This window comes from Rhea pennata, chromosome 1 (genome assembly GCF_028389875.1).
Source record: "Rhea pennata isolate bPtePen1 chromosome 1, bPtePen1.pri, whole genome shotgun sequence".
NCBI classification, from domain to species: Eukaryota; Metazoa; Chordata; class Aves; order Rheiformes; family Rheidae; genus Rhea; species Rhea pennata.
The window spans coordinates 142699556-142720754 of NC_084663.1; the positions used below are offsets into that span (position 1 = coordinate 142699556).

Below are 21199 nucleotides of genomic sequence, written 5' to 3' on the forward strand. Positions count from 1 at the left end.
ATCAAAAGCACTAACCTATGTTTGGGTCAGAGATACCTCCTTTGCCCCTCCTTTTCCTTAACTGACTTGCTGAGTTTATTCCATGTTTTCAAATTCCTATGGATAAAATTGGAGAACAAAAGTGCAGCTGGAGGGTTGTACAAGTAGCAGTTTGAAGAGTACCTTCATTCTCTAAACAGCTTGACTCTTCCTGCCAGGGACACATGCCTGACAAGCTATGTGTTCCTCCTTCTGCTCAAATGCGACTGAAATGAGAAAAGAGCTGGTTTTCAAGCATGTGCAGTATTTAGCAAAGTTATATTCACAACAGTAATGTTGATATTAATGCAGTAGTATCCTCATTCTTCTCCCCCTGGATGGAAGAATTCAGTAAGTTGCCCAAACTCAGGTAGTGCATTAGTGATACAGTAGGAATTAGGCTGAACTTTCCTGAGTCACAACCCCACTGTTTAGCCCCAGTACTATGTAACTGGCTCTCATGGTCTGTTAGTAACGTCATGAGCCACTCAGTGCACCATGACATCAAGAATAAATCCAGCTGGCATCAAACACAGCCTTTACATAGGTACCAGAAGAAAATCAGCCTGGGGCAAAGAGAGGACCCATCCCTACAGCCAGGCACTGTGCAAATCATCCTCTCTCTCCTCTGGGACGCGGTGGAGGGTGTCCCTTGGAGTAGTACAAATACAGCCTCCAAATTAACTGCCTGTGATGTAGGCCAGATGCAGCAAGACGTGCAGGAGGCCTCTGAATAAACTGAAAGGCAAAAGGAATTAGCCATCATCTTTTGTTGTCTCCCACAAAAAGGCGGGAAGCCTTGTGTCTGTAGCTTCAGCAGAGACAGGGAGAATACACCTACTTAATTTTCTGCCCTGTCTTGAGCCTTTGATTCAGCAAAGATACATTCTTACATCCCTGAGTCACTTCAGTTGCCTTGTCCTGCCTTTTCTTCCAAACAGTCAAACCTGGAAACTAGAACTCCAGTATCCCAGGAGGGTATTGCTGATGTAATGCAGCATGACAACATAGAACTCCTCTCTGCTTCCTGCAGTTGTACTTTCAAATGCACTATAAAGAAAATAATCTTTTCCAAAACTGTGTTGTGCTGGGGACTCACTTTATTTGTTATTCATTAGGGCCAATAACCCCTTTTTCTTTTTCTATAGCTGAGCATTACTTTATATTTCTCTTGGTTATGAATCTTTCTAAGCTGTAAAGTTACATATTTACTTATGTTAAACCTCATCTTCTGAGTAATGCAAGTAGACTTGACCCCTTATATTTTTGAATTTTCTCATGACTTCTCATCTAAATATGGAGTTGGTCCATAAAAATGGAGGAAGGTCCATTAATTAACACCACTGATAACTCAGAACTCATTTTCTGGCGCTCTCTTTTGAAAGAGAGATTTGATTCGTTTGTTTGATTCTTCTTTATACTGTGCATTTTTGTCTGCCTAGGTTTTTATGCCATGCTCGTCACTGCAGAATGTCAGATAACTAGTACCTCCTTTTTAATTCACAGAACAGATACTGTCTAGGCAGCAGTATAATTGGCCTGAAGAGCAATACTTTAGGCCTAACATGTAATCTATAGATTTGTCCAATCTAATTAGTGCCACTTGCATTGGCTTTTATGATGTAGACATATATCTACTCAGAAAATTGTTACAGCTACAAAGTCAGCTGCCAGGCAGCCATTCCATCAATTCTTGGTCACTTTTGGCTTGGAATTGACTTGGAAGATGCTCTAGAGGTGGAAGGCTCTGAAACACGTTATCATTTCCTTAAACAATGTATTTTCCTATTGCTCATTCTATCTTAGTCAATCACTCTTTTATTAGATAAGGGTCCATTTTTGCTAAGTTTATCATATTTTCTTGTGTTCAGGTAAAATAGTGTTTTTGTCAAAGTCAGTGATAAAATCTCCACAGGAAAAAATACTGAAAAAAAAGTAAATGGATATATAAGTACCTTGAGATAACAGACTGAGAGACAAATAAATTTGACTGAGACAGATAAATTAATGTGTACTGAGTGCCGTGCAGCATGGCCAGACAATTTGCTATACTAAAACTAAGTCGTTTACAATTGCCTTTAATGTTTCTAACATGTGTGGTACTCCAGTGTAGATATACTCCAGGAACAGTTCTCCATGTGCATTCATTGGGCATCTTAGATATGGTTCTGACACTTTTCCTCCAATGAATTGTTCTATTAGTCTTAAAATCATTTTCATAAAATAGAATGTACCTGCTTACATTTTTGCATCTAAAATTCCTTCCAAAACATTGAAAATTGAATATGCACTGAAAAAAACACATTTTGAAATGATCAGTTTGGCTTTGGCTGATTGGGCCTGAATCTCCTCCTGCTAACACCAGTGTAAATCACAAACCTTGCACTGAGACCCCTGAAATTACACAAAGATAGCTGTCCCAAAAAAGAAGAAGATGAGTCAGGCTGTATATTTTCATTGGAGAAAGGAATTTAGAAATGTTATTTATTTCAGCCTAAACTCATCAGGCTTCTGTTCAATCTACCCATGTCTCTACTGCAAGAGGAAAATACATGGTGTTTGCATTGTTGCCATTTACAGGTTTATGATGAGAGAGGATAATTTCAGCCTCATAGCTGTGAATCCTCCAAGCGCAAGTTTTATCCACTACCACAGACCATTGGTTGTTCCCTTTTCAAACACCACAGCCTAATTCTGGGGATTTGTTGGCCTCACACCCCCACTGAGAACAAGGATGTGCTGTGTCTCGGTGGGAATTTTCACCATCAGCTGAATTCTGTGGTGACATAAACCGACCGAGTCTGGGAATATAAAAACAAACCTATCTTTCCAATATGTTAAAACTGTCATGATTTAGAGAACTGAATAAACATGGTAGGAGGAGCAGTGGATAGCCCACAGGGAGATGTGATGATTTTATGTTGGCCAGGGTTTCCTGTGAACTTAACAAGAAACAGCCCAACCTCCTTGTGCCGTCTATGTTGCATAAGCATTCTGTACATTGGAATGGGATTTAATTTGGTGCATTTAAAGCTGCATGCATTAGCATGTGATTGTGGGTCTTTTCCATCCATCTTCTGTGCGTGTCCTTCACTGCAAATGTGTATTGGCTGCAGCTCATTTTCAAAGAGAATTGAGAAAGAGAAAACTAAAAGCTACATGTTTTAGTATTGCTCTTTAATTTAATATTAGCTTACAAGGTGAAAATTAAAATGATTTTTCTGTCACTGTTATCTCTTTTCACTTGGCAAAGATCGATTTCCTTCTCCCCTACTGCTTACTAATAAGACATCTGAAAACTAAAATGGTTTTTATGTTTACTTCCTTGTTTAAATCAGCTTTCTCAACTAAGGACAGCTTTGGCTATATACTTGCTGTTTAACTTATGATTTCTGTGTTGGCTCAGTCTCCACCAGTGACAGAACATCAAGCATGGAGAGGCTATATATTTTTAATTACACAGGGATGCCCTTGTGTATAAGAACATGCAAATTAAATAAGTAGAATTCAAAAACTGCTCATAACAGATTGCACACGTTACACAATCAGTCACATTTTGGGCATACAAATGACAGTGCACTATTTTGCTTCTCATGATGACAAGTACCGGGTATCAGACATCACTTAGTACAGCATGATGCCATTGCTATTGCTATGTCTAACACTGCTAGGCTTGGTACCACTTTCTCGGGTGGTGACAAGTAAAGGAACATTGATGGCAATGCAAGGCAAACACTGAAGGCTCGAGTGTGGGAAGGGCTGAACAACCAGTCTGCATGGAATTACACCTGCCAGGGAAGGAAATACTACATGTCCAGGAAGTGGGTTAGAAATAATATGCCATTATAATGTCTCAAAGAATTTGATATATGCACATAACCATATGCCTCCAGAATCTAGCACTCCTTTGAAATGCTTTGGAGAAACTAGTGAGTGAAGTTGCTGTCTGGAATCCAAGCTGGATTTTACGAACTTGTTATTTGTACCTCGGTAGCACTACAGCTCTTGCCAAGATGTAATTACTTCAGAAGAAAAATGTTCAGTGAAGATCTCACAGTCTAAGGCAAATCATACCAAAAGGAAAAGAAAGGAAATATGGCCATCTGCATATTGCAGATGAGGAACTGAAATACAGAAAGACTAAATGACCGTGGCGTTAGTGGCACGGGCAGCATTGTGGGTATTCCTAAATAGCTGACTGCTTCTCCTGCATGAAAAAGCTGAGTTTTTTAAAAAAGTCAGGTAATGTGTTCTCCAGCATTTCTCTTGGGATATTCTCACACCCTTCAGACATTGCCCTGTGTCAGAAATCTCCTTATTTAAAAGCATAGCATTTCTCTTTCATATTTTCTTTCCATTGATATTTCTTAAATCCTCATGTTTAGTATTAATAGCAATTTTTCCTCTAGGGTGTTTACATTTTGAATATCTATTCAGCTTTACCTTACCTTCTTCCTCTCAAACTTGATTATCTTTCCTTTATCCAGTTTATATGTATTAAAGTTCTAGTCTTCCCTTCTCTTTCTTGAAAATGTTGCTCTTCTCCTCCTCAGAGAGATGACGTCTCAAAGTTTCTTTCTTGCTTGTCTTGCTTGTGAGTCTGTGGTTTTCTTCAAATTTTTTTGCAATTTTCCGACACAGTTGTGCCAGGAGCAGAAGCCCCCTCCTGCGAAGAGGCCCCTGGCTGTGTCCCCAGCACAGATCCAAGGAGGCAGCTCCTGGCGTTGCCCCAGCATCACCGTACGCTGCACGTGTGGCCTGCGTCCCCCCACCCAGCAGCGCGGGTGCCCGTGCTGGTCACCTGCACGGGGAACCGAGGCACCCGCACCCCTGACTCCCTCCCACGCAGCCCAGGGCTGGCCTTGGGGCCCTGCTCACTTGCCCGGGAGCCAGGCGGGCAACCCAGGCACGCGGCGGGTGGCAAGCGCCCAGCCCCGCCACACGCCGCCGGCTGCGCGGGCAGATCTGGCTTCGCAGAAACCTGGGGCGAGCTGGAGGCTGCATCAGAGCTGCTGTGCGGGAGACGGGCTTTCACCCGACCCCCGCTTGCTCCCCCGGTTTTGCCCCTGGTGCCTTCGGTGCCATTCCAGGGGCCGCAGCGGCAGGCAGAGGCTCTCGGGGGGCTGTGACCCGTGCCGGTACCGAAAGCCTTTCCTTTTATTTGGGACAAGGGGGCGCGGGAGGGGGGGGGTCCTCCGCCTTTAGGAAACGGGGCGAAGCCTGCGCCGTCCTCCAGCCCCGGCGCCCGGTCTCCAATGAAAAATAAGGATGGCGGAGACGTCAGGTGCGGGCGGAGGGGGGCACGGGGAGAGGAAATCCCGTTTCCTCGCACCGGCCCTGCAATTACAAGCACAACACACACCCCGGCGCGGGGAGGGGGCAGGAGGAGGAGGGAGACGGGGGCGAGCTGCGGCGAGGGGAGGGGAAAGGTCCGCTGGGCGGCATACTGATCAGCGCCGTCCCAGTCTGCGGCGGCCCCGCTGCAGGCACCGCTCGCCCGCGGCTCCCGCTGCCCCCCGGGGGCCGCCGAGGCGGCGGCGGAGGCGCCCGCCACGTCCCGCCGCAACTTCGCGCCCCCTTCCCCTCTACCTCCCCTCCCGCCCCGCCGCCGCGGGTCGCGCCGGCGGCAGCCGCCCGTGGATGGCCGTCGTCGGAGAGCTCCGCGGGAGCACCTGCCCTCCATGGGCCGCCCCCGCGTCTAAGTTCGCCCGGGCCGCCGCCGCCGCAGCCGCCTCGGGGCGGGCTTGAAGCCGCGGCGGGGCCGCGGCGCCCATGGCCGGGCGCCCCGCGGCGCTGAGGCGTCGGTGCGCGCCGCCCCGTCCCGCCCGCCCAGGAGCAGCCGCCGCCGCCGCCGCCCGAGCGCCGCAGCGGGGGGGGGCCCGCGGCGGGCGCTGAGCGAGGCAGCCCCGCCACGCGCCGCCGCCTCCGCGCGGGCGGCCGTTGCTCGGCGGCCGTTGCCCGCCGGCCGTTGGCGGCGGCGGCGGCGGCGGGGCGGCGGCGGGATCCGCGCGCGGCTCCCGAGTAGCGCCCGCTCCTGCGGCCCGCGGGGGACATGCAGTCCCTCATCTCCCCGGTGACCAAGGCTATTCTGGTGGCTCTGTTCATCTTCGCCATCCTGCTGATCCTCTACGTGATCCTGTGGTACATCTGCCGCGATGTGGATTGCGACCACGGCATCTGAGCGGCGGCGGCGCGGGGCGAGGGTCTAGGCGCCGGCTGCGCCCCGCCGCCTCCGCCGCCGCCGCCACCGCCACCGCCACTGGAGCCGGGACCGGGACCGGGACCGCAGCCGGGGCCGGGGCCGGGCGGCAAGCAGCGCCGCGGCGACAGCAGCCGGGGAAACGGAGAGAAGGGAGAAGGGCGACGAGGGACAGGCCGAGCCGGAGAGCCCAGAGCAGCGCCGCACGAACCCCAGCTCGACCTTCAGAGACCAGGGTGACCCGGTGAGTCCCCGCCGGCCGCGCCCGGGCCGCGGCGCCGGCTCCGGCTCCGCGCCCTCCCCGCCGCCCCCGGGGCGCACGCGGGCACACGCGGCCCGGGCGGCGCGCGCGCTCGCACGCGCACACTCGCGCTCGCGCTCACGCGCGGAGGTGCCGCTCAAGGAAAGCGGGACCCGTCCTGCCCGTGAGGGTAGATTGTGCGGACACCCCGGTCCCCTCCCTTTCCTCCGCGTTCCCCCCGCGCCGCCGCCTTCACAGCTCTAGCCGGGGACACCTACAAAAGGCGAGCGCGCCCTGCGGCGCGGCCGGCCCGGGGCCGCCGCCGGCGCGTGGGGAGGGGGCGGCCAGCCGCGCCGCGCCGTGCCATGCCGCGCCGCGCCGCCCCGTGCCGTGCCGTGCCGAGCCGTGCCGCCCGTGCGGCCCCGCATTGGCGTGCAGGAGGTGGCTGCGCGGCGAGGCAGACCGTAAAGGTGAGCCCGGGGGATGGGGAAGCCGCCGCCGTACACCTGCATCCAGGGGCGGGTCGGGCAGCGGTGGCAGATTGCGTGTGCATCCCTCACGTGCGTGGTGCTCGGCGGGCACCAGGAGGCCCGCCGGGAGCCGGGGAAGGGGGTGGGAGCGGGGTGGCTGCGCCCCACCGCGGAGCCGGTCGCGGCGCGCAGGAGAACGCGCCTCGGAAGTTGTGCACGGGCAGCGGTCGCTTGCCCGCTCTCACCAACGCTGCATTTAACCGTGGCGTGTTCTTCGCGCTACTCGGTGCAAGAGGGTCAGTAGTTAAGGGTTAAACTAATGCCCAAGCAATGTCAGAAAATGTTGATTAAAAAGTATGCAGCCGATGCGCATGAACATACCGAGTGCACCGGGACCATACGGAGAATGTGTGCTCCTCTGCTGTGTTCACACCTACAGAATTGTCATTGATTATTTTTGCTATTATTGTTTCATTTAATTTAATACAATATGCTAAGGCAGACAGACATGAACACATTGCCTTTAAAGTAAAAGACCTATTGAAAGGAAGATGAGACTAAACACTCAGGCTGCAAATGTTTCTGTCCTTGGCAGAATAGCACTAAGGAAACCGAATCAAGTCTAGCTATGTGTATTTTCCCTTGCGGGGATGTATTCTGACTCTGCAGGGTGTGAGCATGTGTACACACTGGGAAATAAGAGAGCATCAGAGTTGATTTTAAAGGAGGAAAAAAGCTATAACCAAGTGTGAAGTCTAATTGTGTGATTCGAGATGATTTGACATTGAGTGTTGGTGACTGAAAGCTCACCTTTGCAACAGGGGTCTGTATTTGAAAGGAATTTGTTTGGAAAGAGGTTCTTTTCCCATTTCGGGTTGTGCTTCTGTTCAGATTGCATTTTGAAGGTCTTTTGACCTGACTAGTTGATCAAACATGACATTACCATTAACGCACCCTACTAATGTGATTATAGCAGCAGTGACATCAGTGTTTACTTGCCCTGCAACTACAGTAGCAATGAATTTGTTTACTTCTCTTATGCACACTGAAATGTCTGTTACTCAACGGTTCTGAACAGCAAAGGAAGAAAGGAGGAGGAAGGGAAAGCTCTTAAAGGCATTTAAAGATTCACAGAGCTCTATTTTCCTCATACATTTGATTATCTGGGAAGAAAATAATCCCCAAGTCCTCTTTCTTGAAATTTTTACAGTTTCACTAGTCAGTAAACTTTTTTCTACCTAAGCAGCAAAAACCTCTTCACACTTTGATGTGTCAGGTTGTATCATATGTCCCCTTCCAAACAACAGCAATATACACCTTCTGCCTGTATCCCAGCTGACAGGAAATAACATGCAATAGAATTTCAGAGGCTTTACCATTTAGTGTTAATTATTTAACAGTAAACCAGTATTTATAATTGTTGGTTACAGAACTGGATGGAATGTGGAAAATTAAATGGTTTTCAAGAAACTATAAATATTGACAGGTTTGTATGTGTGTGTGATTAAGTGTCTTAAGTGTCAGTATGACTAAATATGTTTTATAGTACCTGTCATAGCTAGCATTAATCAGCTTAATATTTGTAGAGGCTGTGAAATAGTCTATTCGATTATTGTCTGACCATTAGTGTTTCCGGATGGCTATTATTATTTTTGAGAATACAGTTTCTAGGAGACAATATATATATATAAAATATTTTTTTCCAATGGTTTTTATTCTAATTAAGGTAATTATGTGTGTGTGTGTATAATGTGTATATATATGTGTGTGTGTATATATATATATATATATATAAGTATGTGTGTATTTGTATGAACACTAATGGGTATTTTCCAGCTTAGCACAACTGAAAAATTAGTAGAGCATTAATTAAGAATATCGTATTTGATTTGTAGTTACAAGTCGCAGATTCATTGGCTATGGAAGACAATATGCGTGTTCATCGTTGCCTATTAACAAATACAAATCCTAGAAATATAAAAAGCGTCTTTCCACTACTGTGATGTCTGGTATAAGAGGACAAAATCCTGGCCTTACTGAGGACCCTCGAGAGTTTTACAGTTGGTTTCAATAGAATCAGAAAAAATATGTACAGTTTTGTACGTGGATTTGAAGCAGTAAGAAGTTACTAAAGCTAAGAGAAATATTAAAAGAGTAAACAAAGGCAAATTTGTTACAGCATAATACCTAAAGGTGTTATTTATATGTTTATTTTCTTGCTTGCTCAGAAGCATAGTGACAACTTTATTTCTGCCCCAGTCCAGCAGTACTCAGCAGATTGCTCTCTTCTAGCATATTCCTAGTATTTTCAGAGGTAATATTTGAAATTTGATTTACTACTGAGATATAGAATATGATAGAATCGGGTAGATATAGATCACCTGAAAGTGTAATTTGGCATAGTATGGTCTGTAACATCATGAGTAGTGCTTAAAAACACCTTTGTTCAAGGCAAGGACAACTTGTTATCACGTTCCCACTTGAGTCAAGAAAAAACTTTACCATATTACAAAAATGAATAATGTCGTATGCTGAAATGGCAAAAACTGCAAAAGCAGTTTAGTAGGTAATTCAAGCATCATGTAAACTTAGATATTTAAGGGCTTTGTCTTTCCCATTTTCCTTTTCGTAAAAAAACGCTGAAAAAGCTACCACTGTCTCATCTACAGAAGTGTAATTTTTTTCTGAATGTTACAGGTTAATTATTATTGTGAGGCAGTATGTTATAATACAGTCCCAGAAATCAAAATACCCTGACCATGTCATCTGAGTTAATCAACTGATATATCTTTGACCTCCCATTTAGGTCTGGGTTCAACATCTTTTACTCAATCCTTATTCAAGCAAACTCCCTCAAAGCTTATGAAATATTTTCCAGAAGAGACACATAGAGACACTGGGCAGTGAACCTCTGCTTTTGTGTATTCTCTAATTCCTGTACCATAAAAAGGGTTAATAAGGGCCAGTTTCTTCAGTATATACCTTTTTACATTGTGTACCATTTCCCTAAAAAAGGCTTAAAATGTAAGTTGAAGATTATTCCAATATAAGAGGATCTCCTTAGAGACAAAAGGTTAGGCAAGGTCCTCAGAGGGACATAAAAACATTGCATAATTGAGATTTCTGTGTGTCATAGGAGTGCTCAGTTGTTCTTTTTTTCCCTCCAGATGAGTGTAGAGTAGAGGATCCTCCAGGCTGTTGTCACACAGGAGGCCTGGATCTGCCCTACACCAGCCCCATTTACTTAAAGGCTTGATTTAGGAACAATTTTCTGAAGTGCTGCTATCTATTTTATGCAAGAGGTCAGACAAGATGATTTCATAATGGTTCCTTGTGGCCTTAAAATCTGTGAACCTTCAAATATTTGTAGCATGGCAAGCCCTTGGCGTGATTGTATGTTTATAAACTGCCTAAAGGTGGGATTGTTGGGATTAATTATGTTACAACTGCAACACTTGAAACTCTAGTGTGGTCCTTTTAAATATCAAATTTTGAGTCAGTATTAGATAATATGGTGTCGTGAGAACGAGTGTATTAAATCTGAAGTATATGAATGCTATAGCTTTCCTTCTGTCTTTGATATAGTAATGATCTTGCATCGGTAATGTTAATAAAAATTCTGATGTTGTAACAGAACTCTAAAGTACGGAAATGTTTGCCCTTCACCTAAAGATCAGATTCTGTATACTGAAATCACACATCGGTTACAGACCACCAGACACTTGTCTGGCATGCTCCCTCCCTCCTGCATGATACTGCTTCAGGGACAGAATTTGGTATGAAAATACAAGGAAAAGTTACCCTACCATTTCTCAATGGATGACTTTTTTCCCAGTTTTTCTTTGATGCATGAGTGTTTTCTGCATTTTATTCTAAGCTATAATCTTCTGAACTGTGACTATTTAGTACATAGCACAGTTTGTAGACGAACTGCACAGATTGATTTTCCTGAAGCGGGCTGACAAAATGATGAGTGTATTGGAAAGCTACACACACTTGAATATTTGTTGTTCTACATTAAACTAGCTTTTTCAAGTAAAAATCCCTTAAAGTAGCCTTTTGTATTTTAGCATGCTGCTTTTAATATGCATGCTTAATACAGTTTGTATAGTTGCACAGCAGTAACTATTGTTGTTAGAGGTGGTCCAATAGCTTTCAAAATGTTACCCAAATGAAGACATTTGAGCTACAACTTGGAGGAATTCATAATAATGGCTGCTGTGGAGAATTGCATCCTAAATGTGAATGCTTTGATGCACTGCTTTTGAATATTAAAGATTCTTAATGGTGTTTTCACAAGTTACCGTTGAACTAAATTATGTGTAAAGGGGACATGTATCGGTAAGGTGACATTCAGAGTTTCTTTGTAGAGCATTTTATGAATCTGGATCATGGTTGAGAATAAGATTTGAAAAAAAAATTGGTTGTAACTGATTAAGAAATAGGAGGGAATGGGAAAATAAAGAGGGAAGAATATTACATCAAGATGGAAGAAAAGAGACTCCAGAGTATTTGAGTTTTAAAAAGTGCAACTAATGTGCAGTAGAATGTTGAACTCATGCCACTTTGGATTGGATTAGAAATCTGCATCTCTGAAACTAGCTGAGAATCTTTACATGGATGATTTTATTCCTTTAGGGTTGAAAATTGGCTCTATTATTATCCATATACATTTACTTTAAAACAAGATAGTGTTACAGATGCTTTCTAGAGGACTTTGGGATCAAACAAATATTATACACTTAAATTTTAAATGAATCATTCTCATAAAGAAATGCATTTTCCTTTGAAAAAAATAGGTCCGGTTTTCATGTACTAGAAGAAAAATACATCGGTAGCAAACAGATTTTATGTATCTTTTTTTTCCTCAAAGAGATAAAACCTTCTCATACTAGAGAAAGAAGCTATTAGATAATTAACCTATTATAATCAAGAAATATGTATGAGAAAAGAACATCTTTGAGAAAAAATAGCAGAGTTGTAACATTTTAGCTGAAAGCAGTAATAGCCAACACCTTCAAACAAAAGTACAAAATTTTCGTGTATTACTTCCTGCATTTTGTGTCTTTATGTACAAAGGAGGAAGTACATCTCCTGAGATTATGCGTGCTAAAACTTAGACACAATTAAGCCTGATACATGATTATGATACTTCTAGGGTATGATACTTTGTAAAGTCTACCTGAGAAAATGTTTAGTTTTGAGTGGAACATGAGAATATATGTACTAAGGGCAGGGGAAAAAAAGCCTTTTTGTTGAATAGCCTCCTTCACATTTATTGCATATTGAGGTAAACCTGGACTCATGAAAAAAATGTTATTTGCTTTTTAGTGTCAATTTCAGTGGCAGGTTTTATGTGCTGTGAACCCTATTACACACATATTCAACAAACTGATTATTTTGCTACAGCAATAATGAAGCAAGGTCTTCATTAAGTGTGGTCTTCAGGGAAAAGATACGTGACAGCTAACTTACAGGACATGTTATAAAGCTGTGTGAGTCGTTCAGTTAAGGTACTTCTGAAGATAACATATTATCATCATTACCCTTGTGAGATATGTGCATATAACTAGGATTAAAACTAAGTAAGTTTGCAATCAGTCTCCATTCTAATGACTTGTTTTTATTTCATGCTATAATACCATTCTGGAAAGTCTAATAGGGACTGTAACGAAGTGGAAGGTTAATGAAATCTTGGTATCAGTGAATATAAAAGAAAGACTGTGTAAGCCTACAGAAAGACACTCATTGCTATATGTTTCTAGTGACTGACATAGCATGAATGAACTATAATATGAATTAAGAACTAAGGAATATGCTTTTATTCATTGACATGGTGATGCAGAAAGATGGCACATTTCTACAACTATCAACCCCTGCCCTCAGGCCACGGCAGCCTCTGATTAGTTTGAGGATTTTGGTAAAAAAAGACAGTAGGATTGAAAGAGGCCAGGCATTTGCAATCTGTGAAGTGAGCCAAAGTAAAATTTGTGTGAAGCAAACTTACACAGACAAATCAGTGTATTCCCTGTAAACCCCTGGGAGTTCTCTAGCCACTTCTAGGGAACAGGCATGTGACCTTAGTGAAGCAAATGCTAATAATGATGATAGCAATTGTGATACCAAGATCTGAATAGAACTTTGCTTCCATGGCCCTTAGAATACTTTCCAAAGTATTCTGGGTCTTTCACTTGCATTTTACGTATGGAGAAAGAAAGGTATGGGAGGATCCAGAGACTCTTTTAAGACCACCCAGCAATCCAATGACAGCATATAAGATAGTCTTCAACACTTTCTTTTCCTCTTTCTCTCTCAACCCATTAAGAGGCAATGGTGTGCACACTTGCCAAGTTTGCAGTGACAGCAAATTGGGGTACCCAGTCAATATACTCAAGGGCAGAGCAGCCATTCAGGGAGACATAGAAAGGCTGGGGCAACGGCCCAACAGGAATCTAATGAAACTAAGCAAGGACACATGCCAAGTCCTGTCCTAGGGAAGGAAGAGCCCCTGCAGTGATACAGGCTGGGAATGGAGGGGTTGGGGAGTAGGTCTGCGGGAAAGGGCCTAGGTTGTGGTGAGCAGTGAGCTGAAGAAGAGCCAGTGATATGGCCTGGCAGCAAAAGGGCCAGCAGCACTTGGGCTGCATGGGCAAGAGTACAGCTTGTAGATCAAGGGAAGGGATGATTCCCTTCTATGCAGCACTCGTCAGACCATATCTAGAGTACTGCACCCAGTTTAGGCTCCCAGTGCCAGAAAGACATGGACAAATTGGAGTGAGCTCAGTGGAGGGTCCTCAAGGTGATTGGGGCTAAAGCACTTGCCCCATAAGGATAGGCTGGGGGGGCTGAGCTTGCTCAGCCTGGGGAAGGGATGGCTTTGGGGCCACCAAACAGCCCCCTAGTGCCTATGAGGAGTCACTGAGGAGATGGAACTGTGCTACTTACAGCCCAGTTTCATGGTTGGAAGACGAGGTACAAATGCAGGCATAAATGAAACAAGGGATATAAGGGAAAGCTTTTCCCCATGAGGACAATCAGGGAGGAGAGTAGGTTTCCCTGTGAGATGGTGCCATTTTTGTCCTTGGAGAAGATGTTTTCAAGACCTGTACTGGACACAGCCTTGAGCAGCCTGTGTGACTCCAGAGGTGGCCCTGCTTTGGTGGGAGTGCGGACCAGAGACATCCTGAGATCCCTTCCAACTTTAATTATCCTGTGATTTTATGACTCTATGAACCATGTACTCTTTACAGTCTTCCACTGGAATGAGCTGTGGCTTGCTTGTTCTAACGTGCTGGCAGGAACTGAAGTGGTACACAGCAGTGCATCACTACAGCAGAATGACTACGGTGTTGATATATGCCTGGGGAATGAAGCCATCAGGTGCAAGAGTAGCCCGAAGGTTGAAGACTAAAGTCACAATGCAGTTATAGTCCGTTTAATTCTTACAGCTCTGTGGGGATTCTAGCATATTTCTAGGAACTGGAAATTAATTCAGTTACATTGCTCTGAGTATAACAACGTAATTGTACTGGGCATACCCGCATGCAATATGCTGTTTTCCCTATGCTTGTCTAATTTCTGTCTTGCTTAGTGTTCTTCTTCAGCTGTACAAAGCATGTTATGTTAACTGTAATGTCCATACCAATAGACTGTGCATAGGATTTTCAGGCAGTTCCTAGCTTGAATATGAACAGTTTTGAAGAGAGAAACAGTCCCATGGGAACTGTCAGCTTCAAAATCAAACCTGCCATCTCATTCCTAGGCAGTTCACAATTTATATTTAGATATACAATTGAATACGAACGGGATAGAAAGATACTTAATGCAAAAGGCTGTTATATTTTATTCCCAGAAAAACATACTGCACAGTAATCTGAGTTTTTCTGTTATAGTGCCTGATGCACTTAATCCTGTGCCGATACCAGTGAGAATAGGAAAGTTTCATAAGATATTAGGGGATGAACTTCATCCTGACATTTCTAGGTACACCAATATTTATAATAAAATTACAAGACTAATTTATTAAGAGTAATTATTTTCAATGAAAATCCAAAGTAAAGGAGAGTGTCAGTATATCTACTGTCAGCAATTAAAACGTTGATTCTTTCACATGGCATTTTCCTTATTAAACTCATGGAAAGCAATATTTGTATATCTTAATCACTTTTTTTATTTGAAGGTATTTCAAATCATGATGGAAAATATTTTGTACCTGGGAGGAAAAAAGACTGTTACATATTTGGATGCATAAACCACTATTTTGGAGATTTCTGAACTGACTTTAATTTTTCCCTCATGTGGGCTTACAAGACTAGAGAGCTTTTAAATTAAAGGTGGGAGAGAAGAGAAAACTTCCTGTTTAGGTGGGTTTATTAAAGTTCTCTATCTTCTAAAGCTAAATTATGTATGAAGTGCCAAGTGGTATGGTACTACTGTGTCTTGTATTAAATTCACAGGCCACTTCCCTTTTTCTACATTATGCAGAGCGCTAAGGTGAATGAACTAGATACAGATAGTATATCTAATGCATTTATTCAAGAACTTCTATAAGCCTACTGTTTTTAGGAATTAAATATTTAATTGTTCCTGTGCCAGGAACAAGATGTTGACATCAAATTCATTTAACATGAATATGTTGGAGCTGATATTGATTCAAAGGAAAGAATGTGAAAGTGTTATCAAATAGCATGTTACACAACCAAGGATTTTTTTTTTTTAACTTCTGACTTTACTAATGAAGTCAGCTAGAAGGTAGAACACAACAGAGAAGGTGGGAATAGGCTCAGAAGACTTTGCAAATCCTATTGTGAGTCATTCTCTTTTAATCATATAGGCAAAATCCTATGGGAATGTGGAATGATGCATAAAAGAAGGGAAATTTTTGCTTGCAGTGGAGGAGATGTTCATTCGTTATAAACAGCTGACTTCAGTGGAGCAGTGCCAATTTATATTAGCAAAGGATTTTGTTCTGAGGATATATATGCATTAATAAATGGTCAAAGTCCTTCAGGCTGCAGACAAGAACACACAAATAAGTGATGCAGCTAGGAGGACATCCAGCCACCTTTGACTCTTCTGTCTACACAGCCAATCATTTGTTTATGACTGGCTTGACAAGGACTGATGTGACACATACATCTTAAAACTAACTGTTTTTTAATAATGTATAATGTGTGTACTATATAAAATGGCACTAAATTAAAAGGCAAACTGCTACCCTATAAGAAAAAAATCTTCATAATATATGGTTGAGAAGTATAACCATGTAATGTATGACTGTGGTTCAAAGATTTCAAAAAAGAAAGGTAAGCATGAGTAAAAGAATCAGCACTCCAAAGAACCTTTGTCCATATTAAGAAGGATAAGCCTAACGTTATGCTACCTGGATAAGCCTAATGCTATGCTACTGCAATTTTTATGAATGTCAGCTAGACAAACTGAAATTATTATTTACAGTTTGGTCTTGTAGATAATTAGAGAAACAAAGTGGTACTTGTGATAACTGTAAAAATAAAAACCCTCCTGGGAAAAGTAGAGGACTAATTCTGAAAGACAATATTCTGGGTGGGGAATACTGGTAACTGTGCTTTGGTGGCTAAGAAGAGTTTCAGAGGACACCTCAGTAATAACTGGAATGAGAGATCAGTGGTAGTATAGTGTATATGTGTATATACGTCTGTACACAGTATAGTCTAACTACATTTTTATGGATTTGTTTTATAACTCAGTTTCCAGTTCTCTAAACAATGACTTAAAACTTCCCTTTTGCTAGAGTGAAACATATCGTTTGGACTTTGACTTGCTTAAGTTAAATTTGCCTCAGGAATGTGGCAAATTCAGGATACTCTCCTCTGGAAAATGTAATTCCAAATAAGTAGGTGTCTTTGGCAAATCTTTTGAGAACTTGTAAACCTCAGATACACCAGGCCTTTGGATGCATTTCCAACAAGCAGGCAGCCTGAAGGTGCAAAGAAGAGTCTACCCTGGCAGGGGTTTTCCAATGTCTGCAAAGGACAAGAAGTGTAGAGCTAGACCATGACTTCATGACATACTGTATTGTGGCAAGCACCCTTTGGTGCAGGCTTGGAAACAAACTCAAAAGCACACTAATAAATTTGTAATGATGTGCCCTGGCAATCTAAATGTTGTGTAGGCATATACCAATGTATTTAATTAATATTTTACTAGATAACATCATCTGTTTTGATTGTGACATGAATTTCCTACTTTGCCATTTTAAGGTAGCTGCTGATTGACTTAAGCCTCTAAATATCCTGTCCCTTACATTCTTCTGATATCTGTACTGGTATAATAACTTTACCTCATTTCTTTCTGAGCAACAGTTTCATATATAGAACGTAAGTTTGAATTGTGAACTCCATTTATTTTTCTTTTTTATAGCCTAATTTATGTTTTTCTTTTAAGTGTATAAATGTTGTAAAATTATGGATTTGGCTCTTACAATCAGCTGGATGGTGTTGACTGCCTGATTTCAGTTTTGGCAAAGTACCTACGTATTTCTTAATTCTAATGTACAGCACAACAGCAACCTAATAGTCTAATCCAATTCACACTGGAAACCTGTACTTGATTTCCCCTTCAACACTTGGGTAATGATTTTTGTGCCTTGCTAGGGGACAGACTGAAAAATACAAAATTATTGTAACCTTTGAGCATAATGAAACATGAGAATAAGCTCTTTCAAAGTAAAATGTATTTTTCTATCTTTTGCTGTAATAGTAGAGCTAGCATTCGTAGCTTAGAATACTTTGTCCTCTGAATAATGGTATTTGCTAAGGAAAGCTTGCTTTTGTTTTTCCTTATGAAAAAGAATTGAAATATTTTCATTCAAAAGCAGACTCAGATCTTACTCTTTACCACCACTTTGCTGTTTGTTATCAGTCATGATTTTTCAATTTGTAAGATATTTCATGTGGTATCTATTACATTATCATTTACACCAGTAGGATTTGTCACCATGAGTTTAAAAGAGATGCTACACGTATGGCCATACACACTCATACACTCACGTATTTGTTATTAATAAGCATCTAATGCTGCTTGAAATAAAAATGCTGATTTCTCATTTGGCCATTTCCTGTAAATAGACCATCATTTCCTGATTTTGTGCTTAGTTTTATTTGACAGTTTGTTACATGGGCTAGATCAATGCGCCAGAAATGAAGAGTTAGATCATTTGATTCCTAGCTCCTGGTATGCTGAAATTTATAGAGCTTTCCTTGGCATTTATGGCAGCTTTCAGCAAGGGCAGTAGTAAGAATGGCAGTAACCTTTGTCACAAACTGAAGTTGCTTCTGAGCTAACTTTGTGGATGGGCTGTTTCTGTGGCCAAGATCATGGCCTCTGCTTGTGTGTTTGTGTCATTTCCTATTCAGCACCTTTAGGCAGAAGAGGGAGTGTGAGATTTTGCTCTTTCAAGAGAATCCTCAGCGTCCACTAATGGTCTAACATCCTTTTATCAGGCTGAAGCCCAGTGATGATGTAAAGACATCACGCTGCTCTACAGTGTAATTGGAGAATTGGCCTTATATTGGGCAATTATCAGATTTGGAAAGTGTCTTGATTTTCAGCTGATCTGGACAAGGTCAGCTCCTCAGCACTTACTTTTTTTAAATATGTATATATATAGTGATTAAATTTTATTATATAAATTTTATATAATATTTTATAATATTATATAATAAAATTTTAAATTATATAAATTTTAAATTTTAATACAAAATATAAAATATATAACTATAAATTTCTGTGCAAATATGTATATATTTATGTATAAAAGGAAGCATAAATCACAAAATGAGGAAATATTGAAGAAAGGAGAAACATTTAATTACTTTTGAGTTACTTTCTAGGTATATAGCATTGTTTTGTTATTTAGTTAGGAACAAAAAGGGGGAATACAAATAAATAATAAACCAAATTTCTTCCACTGGGAAAGTTTCTATTCTCTGTTTCACAGTACTGCAAGATCTATTTTTTTTTTTTTTTTTTTTTTGTGAAAGTGGCAGTGGCTTGTTCTTTTTTACACAGAACAAGACCTAGTGGAAGAGATATAGTCAGTTTATAGAGAAAATTATCGATTTTCCCATAAGTTTAAGTGCACTGGTGTGGAAATTCTGGTCTTAAACTTCTAATGCATTTTTCAAATGTAAATAGTGGTGGGCTTTGGCCAGCTTGCATTTGTGTTTGTTCAGAACCTAGCACCCTGGAGACAGAATATTGTTATAATAGGAATAGTATCACTGTAAAAATAGAACTAAAACTGTAAAAACAGGAATACTATCTAGCCACCATCCTGTAAATATTAACACCTACGTAGCAGCATGATATCAAAGTACTTAAAAAAAATCAATATTAGCACCCCTGTTTTACAGGAGAAGTAATCAAGGCAGAGGAGGTTGAGATAACTTAGCGGAGTCCACCAGCTAACCAGGCTTAGAAACAGGTTCTGTGAATCTCAGGCCAGTGAGCTATTCTGCAAACTGCATTGGAATAACATAATGATGGTGGTGATTGCTGGTTTTGATCTGAGAATGTAGTGGTAACAAGTTACATATCAGTACACTATCATTTTATATAATTTTACAAACATTTATAAATAATTCAAACTTCAGGTTGCATGTGGCACATCAAAGGTATCTAGATGTCACATTCCCTTGTCTCCTTACATTAAAGGATCACTAGAGGCAGTGCTGACATGTTATAGCCATTAAATAAAACACAACATTTTGAAGTGAATGACATCTGAGTACTATACTTTGACTTATAATGGGAAAGCAGGAGCATTGCTAATAAATGTGGTTAGAGCATTGGCATCCTGAGGACAGTTAGAGCAGTATACTGACACTGGAAACCCTTGTTATTAACAAAAAAAAAAAAAAAAAAAAAAAAGGCAATTGTTGACAAAATGAAGAAACATTATTGGGTAGAGAGGGTAAGGCTCTTCAGTATGACCATTCCTCTTAAATAATATGTCATTATTTTAATGACATACTATCCATGTCAGCATATGCTAAAAGTGAAAGGAAACAGCATCTCAGATTCAGATTGAAAACTAAAGCAAACCTAAACTGAAAATTTTATTTGATTAAAATGTGAAACTAGAGTTATTTGAAGATATCGTTGACATTCCAGATCTTTTCTTAAATATGAGAACAACAGATGGTGTTACTGAATGTTTGAAGTTGCATGAACGAACATATTAAGGGATGGACGTAGTGCAGATAAAGTCTAGTAACATTTCAGAAGAATTCAGAAGGCCAAACAGTTCAATAAATTAAGAAAACACACAATAAAAGGAATGACTGGTCATGGCATGTTGGCAAAAACAAGACAGTTTGTTATTAGTGACACAGTAAAAAGGAAACAAAACTGTGTGAGGACAACTGATTTCCCTTTTTAAAATTGGAGAGTTGTGTTACAGACAGAAATGCCAAATCCCCTGGGCTGTGTATGAAGGAAGTGATGTAAAGGAGACTAAACAATAGTAGCCTTTTAATGACTGAAAGTGCAGTACCTTCTGCTGCTATAAGAGATCTGGAAGGTAACAAAGCAATTTGAGGAGGTCTCAATCAATCAATTAAATAGCTTGCTAGGAAAAAATCCCCTTTTAAATGAAAGCTTATCGGATATTCAGTTTAAAATGTCTGGACATTATTAATACAGCATGATGACTTTTTAATATATTGTAATCATTTTTAGAACACAGAAATGTAGATAACAGATCTGCAGGGAAATTTAGAGACTGTTCTCAACACTCCACTGCCCTCTTTTGCTGTGTACTAGGAAGAGCAGCAATAAGCAGTGAGAGGTGCCATCACAGCATTGGGTACCTCTCTCTCAAAGGACATGTACCCTTTGAAATGGCTGTCAGACCAGTTACAGCCCAGCAATTGTCCTTTGGGAATCTTCTCTTTCCTATTATAAAAGGAAAACTACCTCAAATATTAAATCTTTTACATGAGTGAGAAACAAATATTCATAGTTCACTTCTGCAGATAGCCCACCAAATTCTTAAATAATAATTAGAATTTGATCCCAGGTGGACTTGTTCAGAAAGTATTGCTAAACAATATCTAATGGATATCCATAGGAAATGGAATTAAAAACTACATGAGGAGCTGCCCTCTGCATAGATTATATTGGGAAACAACACAGCCTTGCTAATGCTACCTCTGTGAGCTGTTTTGCAAAGGATAAAATCACCTAATTATTTACTTTCTTTCCACTTTATTTATCAGGAAAAAATCA

The 21199-nt window shown here is 41.6% G+C and overlaps 1 protein-coding gene across 1 annotated transcript in view; it reads left to right on the plus strand.

The window, feature by feature from the left end:
- Positions 1-6308: 6308 nt before the first annotated feature.
- ZBED1 (zinc finger BED-type containing 1) overlaps positions 6309-21199 on the plus strand; it is a 60446-nt gene continuing 45555 nt past the window's right edge. Inside the window, exon 1 of the mRNA XM_062601465.1 lies at positions 6309-6461. The gene's annotated coding sequence lies outside the window, so the exon portion shown is untranslated. The remainder of the gene's footprint in view (positions 6462-21199) is intronic.